The 22,523-nt window shown below is 49.8% G+C and overlaps 1 protein-coding gene across 1 annotated transcript in view; it reads right to left on the bottom strand.

Moving 5' to 3' along the window:
- Positions 1-22,523, bottom strand: part of ZFHX3 (zinc finger homeobox 3) — a 510,940-nt gene that overhangs the window by 199,391 nt on the left and 289,026 nt on the right. Inside the window, 1 exon segment of the mRNA XM_021408156.1 lies at positions 18,269-18,371. The gene's annotated coding sequence lies outside the window, so the exon portion shown is untranslated.

Here is a 22,523-nt window from a genome sequence, read left to right as displayed (position 1 = left end):
ACTAAAACTCAAACATCCAGCAAGTTTTAGAACAGTACTGCTACATCCAAATCATCAGCACTTCGTAGTGAAGGAGCCAACTGCACAAAGCAAACTGACGCCACGGCACAGAGCTGGCACTGAGCCTGCTCCCAGCACCGACCCCGCTGGGATCACCACTGTGGGGCTGCTCCAGAAGAGCAGGAGACATCCCAGCACCGCACCCCCAAACCAAGGCACCCGCATTCAACTTACAAAGCCTGCCCAGCTGCTGTCTCTCCAGTTTGGGACTGCCGCAACAAGTGTGTTCGTCACCAGCACTGCGCTCCTCTACCACACACCATGCTTTCAAGAGAAAGATTTCCCATGTTTTCTCTTCACCTTATGATGTCACATGAAGCCAGTTACAGGAAATGAGAAATATGGAAAGGATAACAAAATACTCACGTCAAGTGACTTCGCCTTTTTTGATAATCCATTCTGTAAGTCTCCCCTGATATTTACTGTCCCCAGAGTCAACATAAAGTTCTCCCGGCATGAGAACACGGCTACACGCCATGATTGTAAACTTCTACTACGTCTGTACTCTCACGACAAAATGCCACTGCTCCTCAGAAGCTGCTGGTTTGGCTACAAACCTTACACCAGCATTTCAGGGGCTGCCAGGGGCCTGACCACAACCAGCCCAGCTAACCTGAGCGCCCAGGCAGGGTGACTGCATCCAAAGCGTGCAGCCTGATTTACATGGAACTACTTCTGGCATCGCTTTCCAAATCCAGGACTTACTGTGAGGTTCTTTCCTTCAAGACCAGGTTCGTTCTGCCAGCAAACTGACAACATGGCAACAATAAAGAAGATCGTTATTAAAATAAGAGAAACAGAACTATCAACAAAGCTCCGCTCTCACTGTGTTTCAAAGGATAGTTTCTATTTACCTCTTCCATAGCATCGTTCATCTTATTTCCCGCAGCAGACTTAAAGGAATTAGACAGCTCAAGAAGGCAAGTTGTAAAAACAAAGCAGAGTGCTTTGCTCTGGAGCTCCTGCCTTGCTGCTTCTTAGAAATCAAATTGTTTAGAAGGTACCAACATTCATTTGAATTTCCATATATTCAGAAAGATTACGCTGCCTATATATTGTCCTCATTTTTATTGCTCTGGAATGATCTTGTCAAAAATCAATGGTGCTTTTACTACCAATCTTTATCTCTCGTTACCGTGAGGCAAACCCGTACCTGGTGCACAGCTCCAACCTGCAGGTTTGCCAGCGTGCCAGGTTTCCCCATGAGATCTGTGGAGCAGGGATCACCTTGCAGGGCTGTGTTCCTTCCGTGCTGGGGGGTTCTGGCACCTTGTGCCGCCCGCCCTCCTCGCACCCAGCCCAGCCCCAGCCCGCAGCGCTGCGCCCTCAGCCACCAGACAGTCACTGGCACACAGCAGAAGCGGCTGTTAGCAGGTACAGGCAGAACAGAACACAAACAGAAGCCCGCACAAACAGAAAATATTTCAGAATGTTGTTCATTAGAATCTATTGATGCAGCTCATTATGAAGAGAAAGAAAAATGCATCCAAAATTAATGGAATCTTTCAGACAGCAGACTTTTAGAACTGCATGTTCATTTTAACAGTGTATGAATTTGAAATGGCCTATCTACTCCTACTTCTCTCTTACTCCTCAGCCCTCGTATTACAAAATTTATGATCCTGCTACAAAGGCCACATACGAACAAGTGCAAGTCCTCCAAGATCTGTTGTTCAGCGGTTTAATTGATGCTGTGGAAGCAGCAGTGTTTGTAACTCCTGGGAATCAGGACACTTCACAGACTGGCAAACTTTCCAGTGGATAAAATAAATATTCTCATATTCTTGCTTCACTGTGTATACAATCAGCACATAGTTACATCAACACCACTCTAACAAGAGCAAGGCCTTAATGCCACTTCTTAAAGATCTAAATGATTGCACTTCGTAGAGCACAAGCCACAGACAAACCAATACAATGCCCCGTTCACCTCCTTGGTCCCAAGCCGTATTTAGCGCAGGACCCAAGCTGCAGCTGAGGACCCAAAGCAACGCCTAAGGAGGAGGGCAGGACCCACGTCCCAGTACAGGGCAGCCGTGACCCGCTCCCACGGCACACATGGAAACCCTCACACAGAGCCACCCGATGCGTGTGAGACAGGAGTGTGAGTTCCGTGTGTGATAAAATGAAGGCACTGCACCTTCTTTCCAACAGGACTACAGGAAGGTGAAGAATTTTCATGCGTGGGCCTGCAGGATGAGGCCGTTCTTCCCCGGGTGGCTCAGAGCAGACGTGCTGTCACGGCAGCTCCAGAGGATTCCCGAGAAGGGACAGCAGCACAGCTCGGGGATTGCTTCCCTCCCGGGCAGAAAAGATTCGGCTGCACAGAGGAATGTCAGCTCGAGTGCTGGGATGCTTGCTGCATGAGGAGGCAATTTAGAGCCTCACCAGAAACACCAAATTAAAAAGTTCAGTTGATGCTACAGTTTCAGAACATGAAACTGATTACACAAGCCTCATAAAGCATTACCGATGGAACCATAATCACAACAGGGCTGACGACAGCACATACACGACAGGAGGAAGGCCAGCAGCCCACCAGCAGCCTCCCGCACGCCTTCCCCTCCCAGCTGCCCCCACGCTGCCCTGGCTCTGCCTCGCAGCAGTGCCGGCCGCGTTCTGCAGCTGCAGCGCACGTGAGCGCGCACCCAGCACAGGGCAGCGGTGCCCACGGCCCCGGGGCGACTCCTCGCATTGGAGCTGCTGGGGATCGGCAGAGGCTGAGGCGCACCAAGGAGCCCCAGCTCCAACCTGGGCCGTCCTCCGCTGCTGGGGAGCGTGGTGGGCGGCCATCACCGCCCACGCCTGCAGCCTGCCTGTGGCCCACAGGCCTCCGTGAGACCTTCGTGCTGCTCGGGGCACGGAGTCGCTCCCCGCAGGCAGCCCATCTCCCCGGCAGCTTTTCTATGGGTTACGCTGATAATAATGTTGGGGTTTTCCACGCGCTGAGAGAGAGCGGCTGGCAGTCGGCTGAGGAGACTGCAGCCCCTGGACGGATCGATCCTATCGATCCCAGAGGCTCCATGTCATTTCCAGGGGATTTGCTAAAGAAGCTACTTACGTCCCTTTTTCATTTTCACCAACTCATTACCAGCTGCGGCTGCTCCGCGCACTCCAGCAGCACCTGCAGGAATGAAGCCGCCCGCTCCTCTCTCCGTTCTCATTTCGATACCTTTTCCACAGCAGAACGCGACTGCTCAGCCCCAACCGGGCTGGGTCACGCCGGGCCCATCTCCCCCTTCCCCTCCCTGCAGACACACACATACACCGCTTCTTCTTTTTTAAAGGGCATCCCAGCACCAGACTAAGCAACTGATCCCCGGCTTAACTTTTAAATTAAGACCATTGTAAATTTGGGAACTTGAGAAGAGATAGAGAGGACACCCATAATCCTTTGCAAATGTCAAGTGGCTCTCAATATTGGTTACTTTTCAAAGGTAGCTAGGCTACAACGTGCGACGGTAATGAAAAAGCCCTGTCAGGCCCACTCCATAGGGCTTCAGTCAATATACATAATATTATTGAGCTTTGAAAGGATTACAGATTGTTTCTCTTGCTTCCCGTTACACAGCATCCCCCTGCTCCCGGCCCCGGCGGAGCTTCCTGCCCGCAGGGATGGCAGAGCCCAGCGCTGGACCCACAGCTCCGACACGGGCACCTCGCCACCCCACCGCTCGCCGAGCCCAGCGGGCACCGAGCTTTTGTGAAAACAAAAGTTGAACACCTCTTAAAGCCTTCAGTTATTACCAAGACAGGAGGGCAGACCGGAAAACGTTGAAATAGTTGCAAAAATACCATATTTCTCAATATACCACTCCACAGAGTTAATCGATCTGTGTTCTGACAAGAATTCTGCTACATAAATACCCATTAAATATGAGAAATCGTACTGATCAGCGCTTACCTGGATCTGCTGGAGATGCTCTCCCAGCCCCTGGTAGCTCTGCCAGCGGGGCAGCACAGGACCAGAGCCCAGAGCAAGCAGCTGCACGCCCTGCGCCTGCTGCCTGGGGTCTGCTCCCACAGGACCACCCCTCCCACAGGGAACAGCGCAGCCCTGCTCGGCAGCTCAGGCAGGGGACCACACTGCTTAACGACTGCAACGCCGCGTCTGCCCATATTTGGACTTTCTTGTTCTGATATTAAAGGCAGATTATTTAATTACATATTGTGAACATTCTTCTTAAGCACCTTCTATTCTATATGTATTACTTTGCGGGGTACCTCCAGACTCTCTTTCTTAATGAATACAAATGTAAAAATCGTCGGCAAAGCTCTGCTCTGAGAAGTGAAGAGCCTGGGATTCCCACGAAGCAGAGAACAGGATCTGGCAGCCCAGCCACAGCCAGCGCCTGCGCTCCAGTCCAGGCCTCCATCGCTGGAGGGCAGCGCAAGGCCCACCGGGGACGTCATCAGGTGTGGAATGATCTCTCACCACTGAATCTCTACTGAAGCCATTTAACTGTAACTACACTTCAGAAAAAGGTGGTTGAACACGTTACCGTTGTTCTCTTGCTATTCCTACGATACTACAGTCTTCAGCAGCTGAGGTGGATATCAGAATCTGCCGACTCAGGCAGGTGAAGGAGCGCTATCTAGAGCCTGTATCACTGACATGTGGCAGGGACAAAGTCAGATTTCATAAATCATAGAGTCAGCATTTACTCCAGAAAACATTACGAGCAGCAGTGGTACCTCTCCAGCAGGAGTCCTGGCACAGGGCAATGCCCATCGTTGCTCCTGACCACGCTTGTCCCAGAGAGACTCCACTGGCAGATTCACACTGAAAATGACCCGGATGAGAAACTTTCTATTTTGTGAGAAGGCAGGGAAAGGGCAAGAGGAACCAAAGGAAACGAAACCCCAGCGAAAGTGCTCGTGCAGGTTCTAAGCCATTCATCCTAACCACGCTTCCCCACTTCAAGGGCTGATCCAACGGCCACTGAATTCAAAGAAAAACCATACAGGTATGTCAGCAAATAAAGCCTTTGAATTCAAAGACTCGTTCAAAAAAAAAAAGTTATACAAAATGCAACAATAAATAATAATCCAACACCGATTTTGATAATTGTGCCATCTCACCAGAATTGAAGCAATCCCCACAAAAAAAAAATCAGTTTTGCCTTATTATAATGCAAATTCCTTTTAAAAGCTCCAGATACAGATGTAGTAAGATATGAGGATCCAAAACCCAAGACAACCTGAATTCTTGGGCATGCACCTTAACTGCCCAGAGCAGCATGTACCCACACAAATAACCTAAATGTTCCAAGTTCTTCTTGTGTCTGATGCTCGTGGGGACGGACACAAAGACAGTGACGCTGAACACTTTGGCTGCTGATATCCTTTATGAGGTACCTCGAGATACCAGACAGTTCCCTAACATCTTCTAAGTGCTGCCATGGAAATCCTGCACAGACTCTAAAGGAACTACAAAACCCCACTGTATGGCTGAGCTGCAGGAATCTGCAGACAAGAAAGGACGTGAGAAACGAGAGGAGAAAGAAGAAAGAGAACGAGGAGAGCAGAGAGACCAATCCAGTAACCAATCCAGGTGACATGGACATCGCATGGAGATACTGGGGAAAAATGGTAAAAAGGACTGAAAAGGTATCTACATATTGACCAGGAGAACTTTTCCCAAATAAAGTCTTTCCATAGCCATCTCACTGCAGCTTTCTCCTTCTGCAATCACAGAAATCTCAGAGTTGCCTGGTGCTCCTTGCCCGGCGATGCAGGGACTCCAGCCTGACCCGCGCTGCCCGCAGCTCTATCGGCACAGGGCTCTTCAGCAAGGTTTCAAAGACCAGCACAGATTACCCAGATTCACTGGAATAAGTGAATAAAGAAAAAAATCAAAATTTTCCAGATTGATTGTGTGATAGATTAGAGTTTGAACACCCAGCCGTTGTGCATGTACCACTTTGGGGATTTTCTTCATTTTAATGGTAATTTTAATTTGAATGTTCAGGCCAAGCATTGAATTTCTTTAGAAATGATCTGTATCACTCTCCTAACAGTTTCCCTTAAATAACTGATGGATCTTCACAATCTAAACTCTGATCCGAAAGATTTGTCTGTAAGAAAATCCCAATCTCAGTTAAAGGGAATGCAGCTGAAGCTCTTTGAGCCAGCGATAAAAAAAGCAGCGAGTTCCTATCAGTTAAGATAAGTTAACAGATTGTTAGTAGTGCCTCCGCTATCCGCTACCCACCCGAACACAGACGCCTCATCCTTGTGAGTAAAGATGGAGTTTTCAGGTCTGGAGAAGCACAATGCTTGGCACGAGGTGCGCAGGGACGGAGGCGAGGAGGGAGAGGAGCGTGCAGCCCCTCACCAATAGAAGGCTTCACACCGCACCCGCCCGTGGGATGCAGCAGAACGGTGAAGTCATTCATCACATGTATTTAAAGTTGAATTTGCTGATATTTTATGGTATTGGATTTTATTTCTATTAACATTTTATGCTGAAATTACAGAATGATTCGTGAGTACTGAATTTTTGATTGCTTTTACACTTGCTGGGACACTATTAACGTTGATTTACGTTAATAGCACTGTAAGAAGATATTAACAATGAAATTTCCAAAAGCACTTAGCATCCCATAATTGGAGTTAAATGACAAAAAAAATGAGGGGATAATAAAGTAGAGAGAGAGACAGAATTTTTGACAATACTCCCTCTAAACTGTAATTTTCAGGAAGAATCCAAGCAGGACAATCTTATACGAGAGTGAAGTCACCTATCAAGGAAGAGAGTACTCTCCTTACTGACTAAGCAACGTGACAGCAAACAGAGATGTAGGTCAGGTCCCACCTCGCTCAAGCACTGGAGACAAACTCAAGAGATGGACACAGATGCTACATACACCTTCACACCAGGTGGGTGCCACCGCGCCGAGTCTGGGAGTGCTTTTCTGGGCTGAAATCTAGGAAGCAGCAGTGGGCGGCTGACAGAGCAAAGGCACTAAGCAGAGGATAAATCCGCCACGTTTCATCATCAAGGCTGAGAGCACAACGTTTCTCAAGAGAAGGATAACAAGCAAAAGCAGCACAGGGGAAACAGAGAGAGGTGGGACAGTGAGCAGCAGAAGGAAGGTCTGCTTGTCCCCGGTGCTACACTGATCTCAGAACATTGAGTGAACGCACCCAGAAAACCAAGAGATTGCCCCAGTACGGCCAGCCCTGCCCCAGAGGGGCAGCTCCACGCTCCCATCGCTGCGCACACGGCCCTGCGCCCGGCCGGCAGCGGGAGGCGGCACCGGGCCCCAGCGGGGCTGCAGGGGGTGCGAAGGAAAGCTCTTGCTCCACACTTTGGATTTGCTTTGATCTCAAACAACGTTGGAACCACTTTTTTTTTTCTTTTTTTAAAAACAGAATTTCCAAAGATTCCACTTTGATATCATTCGTGTATTGTTTTAAAATCTTCTCTTTCCATTAAAAAAGCATCAAAGTGTTTTTTGTTAAAAAGTGCTGCAATGCACTTCTCTGCTTCCAACACATGCAGTTAAACTGCTCGTTTAGTCAAAGCACATGTAGGGCAATGTGACAAAATACATGAAAACTTGCAACAAAAGTAAACCTGAAACAAAAATATTAAAATAGACAACAGAGAAACAAAATAAACACTTGAACTGTTTTGAGCAAATCTGGGAAAATGCAGAAAGTCTTTTGTTTAAGTGACAATTTTGTGAGGGGGAGAAGAAAGATGGCAACACGTTTTCAGCCAGTTTTAACCAAGAAAATACCTACAGAAATGTTCCATTGGAAGTGGATCATTGCGCCAATTTACTCTGACCAGGAGAAGACTAAAATGTGGAAGGAAGTCACATCAGAAGTCCAACTGCACAGCAGTGTAATGCAAAGTGCCGGCTGACCTCAGGAAGCAAACACAGAGCGACAGCGAGCTGACCAAAGCAATGACGTGTTGGGAACGTGATTCAGAAATGACAAAAGTCAAGGAAATCTGAAACAGGGTCAAACTCAGCTCCACTTTAGAACTATGGACTTACTGGTTTTGAGGGATCTTGCAGCCTAATGACTTCACTCCAAAATTTAGATCTGAAGCTTCTATTACAGCTTTTTTCAAAGAACGAATAATATCTAAAGAACACCACTAATCTTAACGTAAAGACCTCAGCTGAATCTGCTGGTGGGGGTGTGAGCTGGCTAACTACCCCTCCTGCACGGGCACAGCTCGTCCCTGCCTGGATTTGCGCAGCGCCAGGTTCCAGCCGTCGGAACGAGGCACCAGCTGAGGTAACAAGGCCTGCCGTCAGACAGCAAGCAATACGTGCGCTGGTCAGGAAATGCAGATTTACTGTCAAACCAGAGTGAAAGATGTTCTTGTTTTGAAAAATTAGGAAAGATGTCCTTCTACTAGAAAAGTAACTCGTTCATTCACAGAGCTCTATTTGGGCTATATCTACCTTCACCCACTTAAAAACAAAACAAACACCAACCCCACACCGTTCTACCAGCACGAGCCTTACCTGCTCCCACAGACGATCTGTCAGCAGACCAAAGAAACAGACCCAAAGGAGCCGATGTGCTCCTAAGTTTAACACACATCCTCCCTTCTCTAAAATCCCAATTTAGTCATACATTTACAAGGTAGTTTTGTGAGCTTCATACGCAATCCTATTTCAATAATAGGGAAGAGTATAAATGCGCGGGAACACAACAGCAAAATTTGGCAGCACCAGCTGATGCGTACACTCAGAACAGAGCGGCACGCAGGGAGCTCAGCTGAGCTGTGCACTGGTGTGTGGCTGGAACGTGCCAGCAGATCCGGGACACTGCAGTGTCACCATCAGAAGGCTGTGACAGACACATGCCCAAAGCAGCAGTGGAGCAGACTGTATACATGGGCACTGAGCAGTTCATAAGGAGCTGATACACAAATGGAGAGCCAGGTGACGGTGCCAGGGAAACAAGCGGAGGGGTGCCAGGGCTTAGAGCCACACAGAGCCACACAACCAGACAACAGCGGGCAGACGTGAGCACACAAAGTGCACCTGCTGCTTTTGTTCTCCTGGGTGCTCTCCTGCCGCTGCTCCCAGCCCCCTGCAGTGGGATGGCACTGCAGCTGGAGGTAACCTGCCCACAAGGACGGAACCGGGAGAGCAGCACTAGAAAAGTGGCATTTCTGGAGCGGAAGTATCAAAAAAGGTGGAGCAGGTGCTGGGTGAGGCACAGAGAGCAGGGACGTTCCCTACACACGCACATTCACCCCTGCGGGCAGTGCCCTGCCAGCGTGCGATGCCTCTCTGTGCCGCTGCCTACGGCCTGCAACTCCTCACATGGCAAAGGAGAGCGCTACTACAGCCCTCCCCGCTTCGCTCAGCCTCTGCTCTGCAGCATACAAGGGAAACACCACGACCAATTTCTCATGATGGACATGGCGCAGGGCGTGCAGCATGCCCGGGCTGCCCCGCCTGCCTCTCTCGGGCCTGGGGCACACGGAGCGGCGGCCCTCGGCAGAGCCGAGCTGCGGGGCCTGCTCCCAACTCCTGCATTTGTGTGCACCGTCCTCTGCAAACCCGCTCTCAGAGGCCCAGAGCTGTAATTAATCCATGTCACAGCAAAGATGTAGTGTCGGTAGAATTTATGACTGGCTCTGAGCTGCCGTGATGAGCAGGGGCACCTCAGCCCCTTGTGATATAAATGCCTCTGCTAATTGGATTGCAGGAGCTAATCAGAAGCGGGAGGGAGAACAAGCGCCATCGGCCTCCCGGTGGCTGCTGCGGGCTGATAACGGCAGCGGCGCTGCAGGGAAGGACGGCAGGGGCTCGGCCGCCATGGCTATTGCAGGGGTCAGCGCTGGGCGGCCCTGCGATGGTGGCACAGGGCTGTTCAGATGCCCTGCTCTGCTGGCAGCAGCCTGAAGGCCTGAGCAGCGCTCTTTGTGCCACCAGCCTCCCCAGGGCCCATGCTGCCGGCCCCCGGCCTGAGAGAAGGGGCTGAGTGCTAGGTGGTCCTACAGCTGTGTCCTCCACCACCTCCAGCACGTGCCCTTCCCCATAACCACAGGAAAGTCGAGGAGGAAGGGATGACGCTGGGCGCGCCATGGCCGCCCGCTGGCAGGGGCTGGGCTCTGTGCGCCATGCGGGCCGGCCCGTGGGCAGCAGAGGCAGCTGGAGGACGGGCCACGCTGCTCCTGGGCCCCTGCCACAGCCCCAGGCCCCAACCCTCGCCGCCTCAGCCTCACCTCACGTGGAGCAGGGCAGGGCCCCGGCTGGAGGGCTTCAGCCCCGCTCCGTACCCACGCCAGCACGGAACAGCACCCGCGGGAGAACGCACTGCACAGCCTAAAGCTTTTCCACATTTAAACATTTTCAGCCTTCTCCAAGTCCTTCTTATGGCCCTTTATTTTCCTTTCTACCTCCCTTTCTTTCAAACGCGTGGATTTGAAAGCAAATCCTGGAAACGATGACCAGAGACAGCGATCCCTGCTCACGTAAATACTTTTCCATCTTTTTAAATCTTTCAGGAGACGCAACAGAAAATAACCCTTGTATTTATGCAAATTCTGAAGTGGCGTGTGATGATGGAAACAAAACAGAGCTGGACCGCAGCCAAGGCATGGCACTGGCGGGGCCTCTCAGCTGCTCGCCTCCCGATTCTTCGGAGGAAGCAGCTGTAGAGAAATGAAAATACAGAAGCCCCCGCGCCCGCCCGCCCGCGCATGCATTCCAGCACCCGTCACCTCGGAGGCGGCAGGACGCGGGCTCTGGACCCGGCTCTGCGGCAGCCGCTGCCCGGAACACCCTGTCGTCCCCCACAAGCCTCCCTGTCCCGCGCTCCCGATTCCCCTTTCAGGAATTTACAAACATTTTCCGCAGATCAATATCTGTATTGATTATTCATTGTGAGCGAGTCGTGTGTCTTTGGTGATCCAACCTGGCAGAGTGAGCAGCCAAAGGCTGCTGCAGTTGCACACAAAAAAATCCACAGAAGGCGAGAGGGACCTGGATCTCGCCGGGCTCACCGCTGCCAGCCACGGAGACAGATGGAGAGGAAGGAAGAAAGAAAATGGGGAAGGCGGAAAGAGGAACGAAGGAACGAGAGAGCCGAGGAGAGAAAGCCAGAGCACGGAAACAAAGTCACCGCTGGAGAACTGGTGCCGGGGCATGCTGGCAGCCTGGAGAAATTTCCAGCCTTGTGCTCGCCGTTCTGCACGCAGATGCGGTGGACTTACTGCTCTGGGAGCGAAAAGTGACTCACAGTTTTGGTATCTGCTACGTAAGAGCACTGGGGGGATTCCTTGGCTGGCTGACAGAAAAGGAAGAAAGCAGCAGCAGAGGTAAAACACGATTCCTTCCTCCTGCCTTCCTGGGAACGCGGCTCATCCGGGCTGGCTGGAGCAGCTCCCTGCTCTCTTATGATATGCAAAAGGAGAATAATTAAAAGCGCCAGCATCACTTGCAAAGTGAGTAAACACAAAGCCTTTCAAAACATGCTCTTCAGCTAATGAGAAGCTGTAATTTCTTATACTTAAAGGCAAAAAAGACACTGATGAGACTCAGTGGAGTGTGTGTGCATGCGCGCCTGCCTGTGTGTGCATGTGTTTGTAGATATGAAAGAATCGGTTAATTGTTGATGATGTTTAGAAAAGGGATTATGAGAAAAGACACTGAAATGATGACAGGAAACATCTTGGATCAGAGCCAAAGAAATAAAATAATCAAGGACAATCAAGCCTGCAGCTCCGGAAAGCGCCGACTGTTCTGCCGGGGACTTGGAAGGAATTTCCCTGTGCTGCTGAGCTGCAGCTGGAATACGTGCTTGGCACCAGGAGGGAGAACTGCAAGAAGCAGTTTGCTTAGCGCATGAAACAAAAAGGCAGAACTATGGAGCTGTGCTATAATTCAGAGGTTAAATAGCTTTGTCTGCTTACATGTCAGACGGAGACTCATTTTTACCCACATCTGACCCGGTCTCTGAAAATGCAACTTCCAAAGCCCTCCGAATGCAAGCAGCAGCTGACGATTCTCCATATGCCTCTGCAGAACTGCTGTGACATTACAAAAACAAAGAAAAGGGAGCTTGAGGAATTAAGTTCTCTTGTGGCTGCAGGATCTGCTGGACCTTACCATGCGAACTGACTCTGGAAACAATTCCTTCTTTAATTCTGGAAACTGGGAACCACTTACGCTAGGTGGGGGATTGCAACTCCCTGCCTCCAAGCTCACAGGAAAAGCAACAATATTCTGCAATAATAGGAGCAAGCCTTACTTCCCACCTGGGCATCTGATCGCTGCCCTAAACAAATGGATTGCAATAAACGTTTTCTTTCTCCTGGGCTGAGGTTGGGTGGGGAGAGAGGACAGAGGGAATTTTAAGCCTCCTGCTGACTGTTACGTTGTATGTGAGCTACAAAAATGCCATCCCTTTGCTTTGGACGTTAAACTTCGTCTTGCTTCGTTATTACTGAATTTTGGTGCATTACATTCTGGGCTTCTCCAGCAGCAGAAACACATGGTCCATTAAAGGGGGAATCTTTGGGGACAAGGAGGCAGAGAAATGAGCCAATCATACATGGCTTTTCCACATTTCCTATTTTTCAGCATCTGCAGGAAGCTTTTCGGATGGTATGTACGCGTGTGCACCAGGGAGGGCAGGAGGGGAGGAGAGGGGAAAGGGTGTGCAAGAGGGAGAGAGCGCATGGCAGCGGAGCCGCTCGGTTTGGGTGTGTGTGCGATCGCTGCGGCGCGGCCGGGACTCCAGGCAGCCACCCCTTCCCAGCGCCGCGCTCTGCGCGGACCTGATCTGAATGTTAAATGTGAGAGGCTGGATTAGCATACTAACCAAGCCATGTCAACCCCAGGCAATCAGCAAATGGCCATCTCCTCGCTACCACCGGTGCGGTGGAGCTTGCCAGAGCTGTAACCGTGTCCTTTGTCACATCGCCTGCTATGTCTGCATTTGCCTTTTGTTTCCCAATCAGACTCCAGACGTTCATGAACAAGAATGAAAGGCAGAGATGCAAACCCTATAATGAAAACAAATGATACATTTAAACGGTGTTCAGGCTGAAAGGTGGAGCCTTGTGGCGCTGGGGCCAGAAGAGATGAAAATCCTGCAGGCTGGAGAATGCCCGGAAGCACACCGTGTCCCTCCAGCACCAGGGCTCACGTGAGAGGCTCCGTGCCGGCGCTCTGCACCAGGATGCCACAGCATTGGCTGCACAGAGACCCAAAGAGATGCCAGCAATTGGCCAGAACAGAAGCCTTAATTGTTCCCACTCTGGCTGCTGTTAATGTTATAATTACTACAATCGCTACTAATGAACTTTAATTAGAAAAAAGCTTCACTGCCTCTAAGCATAAACTTCCAAAATCCTTGTGCCCGCTCCCGGTGTCCCTCACTCCCGTGGGCAGGGCCGGCCGCGCTGCGGGGCGGAGGTGTGGGACGGGGCAGCGGGTGCTCGCACGGCTTCCCCTGGCACGGCGCTGCTCACACAAAGGGTGTACAGATGTTGAGCCGTATACGGCTGTGTGGAATAAAGCAATTTAACCCAAGCATGGCCTTTTTATCAGCAGCTATCAAACAAGGGAAGTTTTGAAATAACCTCTACTGCATGACACGTCTGCTTTTTTTTTAAGGGTGTGCGTGGGTGCTTCACACGCCACAAAGGCATATGTCAGCAGGATTTTTATGCGAGTATGAATGCAGAAAGGAGGAGTCTGTGATCAACCCCAGATCTCCCCGGGTCGTCTGAGCACACATCAGCCTGGGCCTTACTGCTCTCTGCTCTGGAAGGCCAGGAATCGGGGCACAGCCCGGGGACGCTGTCCCTGCTGCTCACCTCGAACCGTAGGAACCCAATCCCAGCACCACTGAAAACGTGCTGCAGTCACAGGAATTTCCTCAGCTCTGAAAACCTGTGCAATACATACTACTGGAAAGCAGGAATGTTAACAGGGACAAAAGGAAAATGTATTTCAGACTCCTTTGTCATTTTTCTCATATTCTTAGTGCGGGTTGGATGATACGGGCAAAGCCTCTTAGGCTGTGTGGCTAACGAGCTATCTCCACTAATTTCAGTGGAGTCATGCTGGTTTACACCAGTCAAGAGCCCACAGCCTGAATGTTTTGAAGACAGACAACTTAAAGATGTTATCTGTTGAAGAAGTTGAAAGAAAACCTCTCATTACCTGCCACATGCCTGTATCTCCCAGTAAGAGAAACAATAAGAGAATCAGCTGGTGTCTAAGGAAACCTCTCTAATTTATGCACAGTAGGGACATCAATGTGTTTCATCTGCAGTGACAAGTAGACAAACACATCAAAACCATTAAATATCTTCAATATTTACCCTCATCCGCAGCAAATCCTTACAAGTAAACTTTTAACTGTAAACACTGCAAATAGTGATGAAATGCTTGCTGCTTGCCATGGGTCCTACTGCTGGACTACTTATGACGTGGGGCCAGAGAGTTTTGGAGCCAATGGAATAAAACCCGACTTTCACTGTAGTTTCTGAAAGAGCCTCTGTGCCAGTTAAAAAGAGTATTCTGGGAGATCATATGAGAACTGTCTGTCATAGGCCAGCACATCACCCGGATGATGAGCTGCAAGTATGTTCCCACTCTATTTTCAGTACTGAAATAAAATACAGGGAAGCTACATAAAAAAACACATTCTTATGCCAGAAGATCAAGACATACTTAAACTGAAGAACAAACCTCAGAAAATATTAGCAAATAGGATATGGCTTTGGGGAGCAGTATCTTATTTGTGACGTTCCTGAAGGATGTTTCTCACACGCCCCATGATAGAGCCAACTTTAGGCCAAACGTGCCAAGCCCAGAAAAAAAACAAGGACTTTCCAACCTTTTTCTTGCTGTCAGTGAAACCCGCAATTCAGAGCATGTGCTTCACTGCCTGATTGCAAAACAGAACTGTCTCACTCAGAGAGAGAGCTGCAGCACAGACATTATTTGCCCTCTGATATGGAAGCATGAATTTCTCTGGATGCAGCGGTTGCCATGGCCACGAACTAAACCAGCCCAGGCGCGGTGAAGCACTGCCGGGCAGCACCTGTCCTCCTGCCAGGTGGGGGATGCTGTTTGCGCTCCCATGTTCCCTGGGTGCTGCCCAACAACAGGTGCTCGGAGTGTGCTGGGAGCGGTGCCCCAGCAGCAGCACCGCGCGCTCGGAGCAGGGCCTGGCAGGCTGCAGTGCGCGGAGCAGGGCCCTGGGAAGCAGAAGGATTCCTGCCCAGCTGTGCTCTGAGGCCGGGCTCCCTGCTGCCTGCTGTGATGCGGGAGGTGACGCGGGAGGGCACGAACCACGAGTTCTGACCAGCATACTGTGTCCACTGACATGTGGCAGGGGTCCTACCTCCTCCACTTTCTTAGCACTTATCGAAGAACAGCTGGCCAATAAATAGGTAACTGCAATAACAGAATAAAGTCTATGACAAATATAGCAGCAATGTAAACAACAGCAGTTTTCTCGCCACTATAGATTAAAATCAAAGCCTTCAGTTCCAAGACCAAGTCTGTATCAGATCCAAAGAGAAAAATAAGAACAACACGCAGAAGTGAAGGTAACAAAGGCTTAGTCTACTCAGACACAGCCTGGTCCTCACGGAACTAACACTGCTGGTTTTCCTGAAGCTGGTTAGGGATTTGGGCCTCTTCTTGAGGCAAGCGAGCCTTCAGATCTCTCAGCTTTGGCCAAATAAAGCTGTACCTGCACATACTGACCAGTTCTACAACCTTCAAGCATTACAATTCAGATAAGCAAAAGCCAGTTTTTGCCTGGACATTTAGAAAAACTTTTTTTCCCTGAAGGCTTTCTCTTCGCCAAACTCCAGCCTGACTGTTAAGTGTTACTGGAGCTCAGAAATATTTCCTAACAGAAGCTACTACTTTGGTACCATCCTTAACGCAGCGTCGTCGTGCTTAAACTGAAAACATATCTCAGGAGGACAGTCACATCTTGAGAACGAACGTTTCTAAAAATTAAAACAAAGCTAAAAAACAGTGGATGTGGTGAAAATGGGTACGCACCCTGGTTTCCAGCAATCGTATCATTTCTACACATTTGCCCAACAAATTATTCAGATTCAGTACTCTGATACCAATGATGCCAGAGGCGCAGCTACCCGCTCGCATGACGCCGTGTGTGCGTACCCACGTGCCAGACATTAAACAGGCTTCCGGCTCGTTCCCCCTTGCAGTGAAGTACTGCCCTTCCAATCCCTTACGGCTTGTTTTTCACCAGGTGTATTTAGAGACGTCTCTTCAGCTGAGACGCTCGAACCAGCTCCCCAGGGTTACCCACCCTGCCCGCTGCCTGTCCTCAATCCGCTCCACTCTTGCTCTCCCCTTCTGTCCTGTCTGCTCTCGCTCTCTGGCAGCCCAACACGGCGCAGCCCACGGGGCAGGGCCGCGGGTCCCTCCACACCTTCCTGCTCCCTCTGCCACAGTCACTCATGAAAACTGGAACAGACGGGTCCCCAAATTTATTCCATTTGTAGATGTTGGGTGTTTTTAAAGAACACAACAATTTACAATACAACAAAATGAGTAATGACGCAATGGCATGTAAATGGCACCAACAACCACGCGGTGTAATCCCCTGAAATGTTTGAAACATTCTGCGTGTCAGCCTCTTTTATCTTTCTCTTCCATCTCTCACCTTCTGCCTGCTTGTCTGTACTTCCTCTGTTTCATCAATCTTTCCTTCTCATTCTCAGATCAAAGTCAAGAATATTCGTTCAAGCTCAGGGAAGGTGGGTGTGCAGTGTTCCTATTCCTCACTCAAATCTCTGGATTCAGTTTACGAAATCTGAAGACCGTCATACACCACACACAAAAGATACAAATGTTTGAAAAGTTTCCTGACTAAACAGGAACAAGCAGATGCTTTACTTGGGATCTTCCGAGATAGGAAGGGCACAAAGAGAACGCATGTCTTTGCCCATCACAGAATTTCCCAAGGCTTCAATTTAATTTATAAAGCTGATGATTCTCAAGAAGTTGAAGCGTGCACTTACATTGTAAACAAAATACTTCAGATACAAACGTATGAAGGAAGCAAGAGAGAAAGCTTCCTTAAGGGATAAAAAAGTAAATCAAGAAAAGAATCCAAACCCAAACTTACAGCTTTCATTTCTCAATCGAGACAGAAGATACTGATAGGTGCTTTGTGAAGCCTACCATTAACCTTTCCATTGCTATCAATATTACACAAACACAGTTTCGGTATTACAGAGTATCCCAGCTTTTATGAATGACTCTATAATGACTCAAGACACACAGACATAATAAAATCAGGTACTTCACAGTGACTCGGTGAATTCTAGTTACATAAAAAATCATTTTGAAAGAAATTACAACATTTGGACAACGGGTACATCTTCAGTGCCAAATCTAATGGGGAAAGCAGAGAGAGACTTCCAGACTAGCCAGAAGAGGAGGCTGGTTTTTAACCATGTTTCTTCTGCCAGCACATCATTTACCGTAAGTGTTGGAAAGTGAATACTTAAGATCTGAAACAGATCATCGAAATATGATTTACTTTCAACAATTCACATGCAATATGAAACAGGCCAGAAATCTTATTTTCTCATCTTTCCTTATGCCTGTTTGATTAGGGCAGAAATTCAAGGGACAGCTTTCTTGCTAAGAAGATTAAGCCATGGTCACTGATCATTTGGCCTGTCCTTTAATGACAGAAACTAAGAGTTAGGGCCGAGACAAATAATTAAACAATGGAGTCCCTAAGGTAACTCACTAGCCCACACAGAGCTATAACCTGACAAGGCATTGGCTTGAACACACCCAGGAAAAAAATAGCACGTTATGGATGATCTTGTTCAAAAAACACCTTTTCATTCATCTTACTATATGGAAAACAAGAGGAGCGAAGACTACCATCCACCGAGCCATGTGCTAGGAAATACCTCATGCAGATGGCATTTATCAAAAAACAGTCATTTACAAAATGACTGCCATTTAAGAAATACAGCCATTTAAGAAAGAGCAAGCAAATATTGCTGCTTACCAGAATGGCAGAGGATAAAAGACACAAAGAACTCTAAAATCTGTTTGAGACAGCAGCACGGTTGCATTACATGCAATCACATCTCTTTTAATCCATGTTATTTATATTACACCTCCCAGGAGGGCTACCAACACAAAAATCACTTCTCCAAGGCTTAAGAAAATGAGGTCATAGAAGATCTCCCTACCTCAGTATGGAAATGTACCAAGATCCAGCACCAACGAGTGGGGATGGAGCGATGGTTCCTACTCAGCCAGGAAATATTTGGTACAAATTCTCCAGATCAGCGCCTGCCAACAAAAGAATATGAAGTACATGAGGAATCCAGAAGACTCTGGAATATTGCACAAAAGAACCAAAAACTTTGATCACAGTTAGAGTAAATAATATTTTTGATTTGTGGTCAGCTCAAATTCAGTCAACATTCCCAAACGTTCCACCTCTTGCAACTGCAAGCTGACGTACAGCACCTTTACATGGTAGGTCCGTTCTGCTACAGAGCTGCACTTCCCAGAGCACTCTCCAGCTGCCTGGCTTCATACATAAAAGATTGCACCAGCTACACACAGGTGGCTTTGCCAATGAACAACCTACAAGTTTATCAGTGTCATGGCCTCACTCTGACTTGTTTATCAGCAAAGACAGAAGTTCTGCGGTCTCACTTTTCTGCCTAACCACTACAGCCCAGCACTGCTTCCCACGTAGTACGCAGGGGAGTGGATGCATAAGGAATGAAAACGAATACAGTGGAGAGTCAGGAGAAGCAGCTGGAGTCAGGCTGAGCTTCCGTGCCCCAAAGGGGAGGATAAGCTTCAGCACACAGCTCAGGCATTCGGAGGGACCACGGCAGAGCGGACGGATGCTGGTGCAACCAATCCCATGGATCACAGGCAGGGGACCTCCTCCATTCCCATGGTGTCCCCAGTGCAGTCAGTTCTCTGCAGCTGTTGTGTAATTATGGATGGGAGTTTCAGACACCTAGTTTCCCTCTCCTCAATTTTTTACCTCTCTCTTTACCTTCTCCAACATTTGAACGCATACCATAATTTCCTTTCTTGGTAAAAGACCTGTTTTCAGCGGTAACCTAGTGGTTACTAGAAAAGCAGAGAAAACAGCATGCAGAACTCTAGCACAGGCTGAACAGAGCAGTCCTGGCAGCAGATGGATCTATCCCTGCGGGGTTGGCCTGCAGCAGGGCTACAACCCAGCAGGCTGCAAACCCGGGGCAGCAGCGTGCTGCTGGGCATGGACGTGTGCGTGGCGCAGCCAGGGGAAGGGACAGGCACTGCGCGAGGTGTGGGCTGAACACAGACAGAAGGAAGCTACTGGAAATAAAAGTTACCTTCAGAAAAATGGAACACGACATAAATCTAGCAAGTGAAATGCACAACCATGATAAGGCCAGCCAAGGATCCTGATGAACAATTGCCAGAGTTAGGAGAGCTAATAAAAACTTTCCAAACACAAAAGCAGGAAGCCTGTCAGTCACCAGGCACAGCTGATGGATGATCAAGGCGCAAAGGGAAGAATTAAGAAAGATAAGGACACAGCAGCAAAATTAAATTAATTCTTTGCACTGAAGTTTGCAATGGAGGAGGTCGGGAAGGTTGGCGCACCGGAGTGACAAATCACCACAAGCAGGCCGTCCTCCCTCAAGAGTTTTAAAACAGCTCAAATAGGAAACTGCCGAACTTACTTTCTTTGTATCAGAGAACCGGAAGGTGACAAATCTTTAAAACGAGTTTTAGGACCGATCATGGGAACTGTAGAACAGAAAAGTCAGATTTTCAGAAAGGGCAAAATGGTAGAACACAGTCAGCAGGGCCGGAATTAGCATGAGTTCACATGGTGTTCGCAGGGGAGCCCCAGAGCCGAGGCTCCTGCACGTGGGTTCACATTCTCCCAGAGCCCCACTCAGACGGGATTTGGTCTGACACCAGGCAGGCAGATTTTCTGCAAGCTTTTCTAGGACACACCTCACTGAATGTTCTTAAGGAAACTAAACTGTCATGGAGCACGGGATTAACGTTCCTGACAATTCCTGATAGAAAGATAGGGAAAAAAGGGAATGAACAAAAAGTAGCAAGGGAGGGGAACAGAAGGTTCTGCACTGTTCCAGCATACTCATAAATAACCCAGAAAGAGGAGATAGCAAGGTGAAGCACAGATAATGCAGCTAACACACTGTTTTTCGGGAAAGTCAAATTTAAAACTATCAGAGAAGAGCTCCTGAAAAACTCCCAGAAATCAGTGACTGGGAGATAAGATGCAGGCACGCAGCACTGATTAAACAGGATCCTGATTTCCACTCCAAGGAAAGCTTTTACTTGCTGCAGTGAAGGGGCCGGGTCAGGGAACAGAAGTACCGGCACCGTTTGGGCTAAAGGGGCAGGGAAGGTTAAGCCCTACACCTGCATATCTGGTTTTTTGCACATAGAACAGCATCCCCAATCCTTAGGGGATCCTTTGAGGAACAGCAGAGAAACAGAAAGCTCAGGCTTCTCATTTTGGCCATATAACAAGATTAATTACTGGGACTCTGGCAGGTATGTGGAGGATGGATTCCCTCAGTCACTGCCGCCGTACTGGAGATGAGAGAACAGCCCCATTGCTGCCTCCAGATTAGTTACAGGAGAATACATTACTCAGTCCTCCAGCAGATTAGATGAAAGAAGCATTCCTTTCCCCCAGGCTCTGCCACACATGGGAGAACCCCCCCTTCTCTTGCTGGCGGCAGGGTGGGCAGCACACCCCTCCTGCCTTTGGGAATCGCTCCCCGGAGCGGGGTGCCAGCGGCAGCAACCCCTCTGCAGCCCGGGGCTGGGCGGGGGCTCAGGGTGCTCCGAGCAAGTGGGGCTGGGGCTGGGGCAGGGTGGCCCTGGGGCCTCCTGCGTCCTTTGGGAGACACGGCGGGGAGCAGACGGGGAGGCGGCCCTGACCCCTCCACAGCTGCGGGTTTGCAGGAAGGGGCTCCCGTGGGACCGGCGCTGCTCCCTGCGCACAGAACTGCCCACTGCTCCCCTGGGTTCAGGCTGCGTGCAGGAGCCCGTGCCCGGCCCAGGCCTCTCACCACACGGCACAAAGCGGCGGGCGGCTGGCGGTTGCCTGGGCACCTGCCCGCGGCCGGCAGCAATGCGGGCAGCCCCCGTTCCGTGCGGGTACGGCTCCGGCAGCGCCTGCTCGCGCTTTGTCCCGCCGCGTGCCCACACACTGGGCTGCTTGTGTTCGGCTGATGGCAATTAGCAGCGCGCTAAGCGTCGCGTGCCCCACGCTAATTCGGGCGGACGGGCATGTCGCACCCTGCCAAGACTTACAGCCAGCCACGGGGCACGTGGGCCGCGAGGCCTCCTAGCACAGGCAGGGCCCACGCAGCGCCCAGGGACAGGCAGACACGCCGGCTGTCTGAGGGTCGCTACCCCTCCTGGCCTGTGGTGCCCAACCACAGCATTAACAGTAATTCACTGAATGGAGGATGCTGAAAAGAGAGAGGAGCTCGGCACGCTGCAGGAACAGAGCGGGGAGGGGCCCCTGTCTGCGCCCCAGGGCGAGAGGCACGCTGCCCTGCACAGGTCTGCCCACACTGCGACAGACAGCAACTGCTGGGGGAAAGCCACCCGCCAGTATGGCATCTCGACGGGACATCTAATTATTACAACTAATTATGACAAGGCTGAGAGCAGGGGGTGTTCAGCCTGGAGAGGAGAAGCCCCAGGAGGCCTCGCTGCAGCCCTGCAGTGCTTAAACGGCCTGGAACCCGAGGAGAGGAAGGCTTAGGGTAAGTATGAGGGCTGGATGGGCTTTAAGGTCCCTTCCAACCCAAACCGTACGGCAGTTCTCTAATTCTAATCCGTTTTCATCCCTTACTGTGCACAGCCAACGAGGCCTGGCCCAGGGGGTGGGCTGGGCATGTGGCTGACTTCAAGCAGTGGGCATTTGATCTGTAATTGTTTTTCAATGATTGTATCTTTTCTGTGTTATTGCTTTACATGACTAGGCTTTGTACAATATTGAAAATCAATGAAAATGCATGAAAAAAATGTTTTTCCTCCCCTTCAAAACCTCAATAGCCTTGTTTGGATGTTGCACACCCATTACCTGCATCCCCCCCAGCTGGGGTTACCAGTTCCCACCAGGCCGGGCCCAGCGCAACGCTTCTTTCTTGTTTCCTTAGGTACGCAAAAACCCAGGGAGAATAAAGGTGGGGGGAAAAAAAGAAAAAAACACCACTATTGACTTTCAGCTCCAGATTAGGATTGGGGTATAGATGCTACATGAGGTAAAGAGCGCGATGAGCTGAGACTAGGGTAGCTACTTAAAGAGATTAAAGGATTCACTACAGTGTAATTGAAAGGACCAACAGCCTCATTGTGGCCATTAATAGCTGAAGGAAAACGAGCCCAGCACCAAGCACAGAACCAGCCGGGGTGGTGGAGTCGGGATGC

The sequence above is a fragment of the Numida meleagris genome, chromosome 10, assembly GCF_002078875.1.
Source record: "Numida meleagris isolate 19003 breed g44 Domestic line chromosome 10, NumMel1.0, whole genome shotgun sequence".
NCBI classification, from domain to species: domain Eukaryota; kingdom Metazoa; phylum Chordata; class Aves; order Galliformes; family Numididae; genus Numida; species Numida meleagris.
Note: the sequence above shows the minus strand (reverse complement) of the source record. Positions and strands in the feature narration are given on the sequence as shown.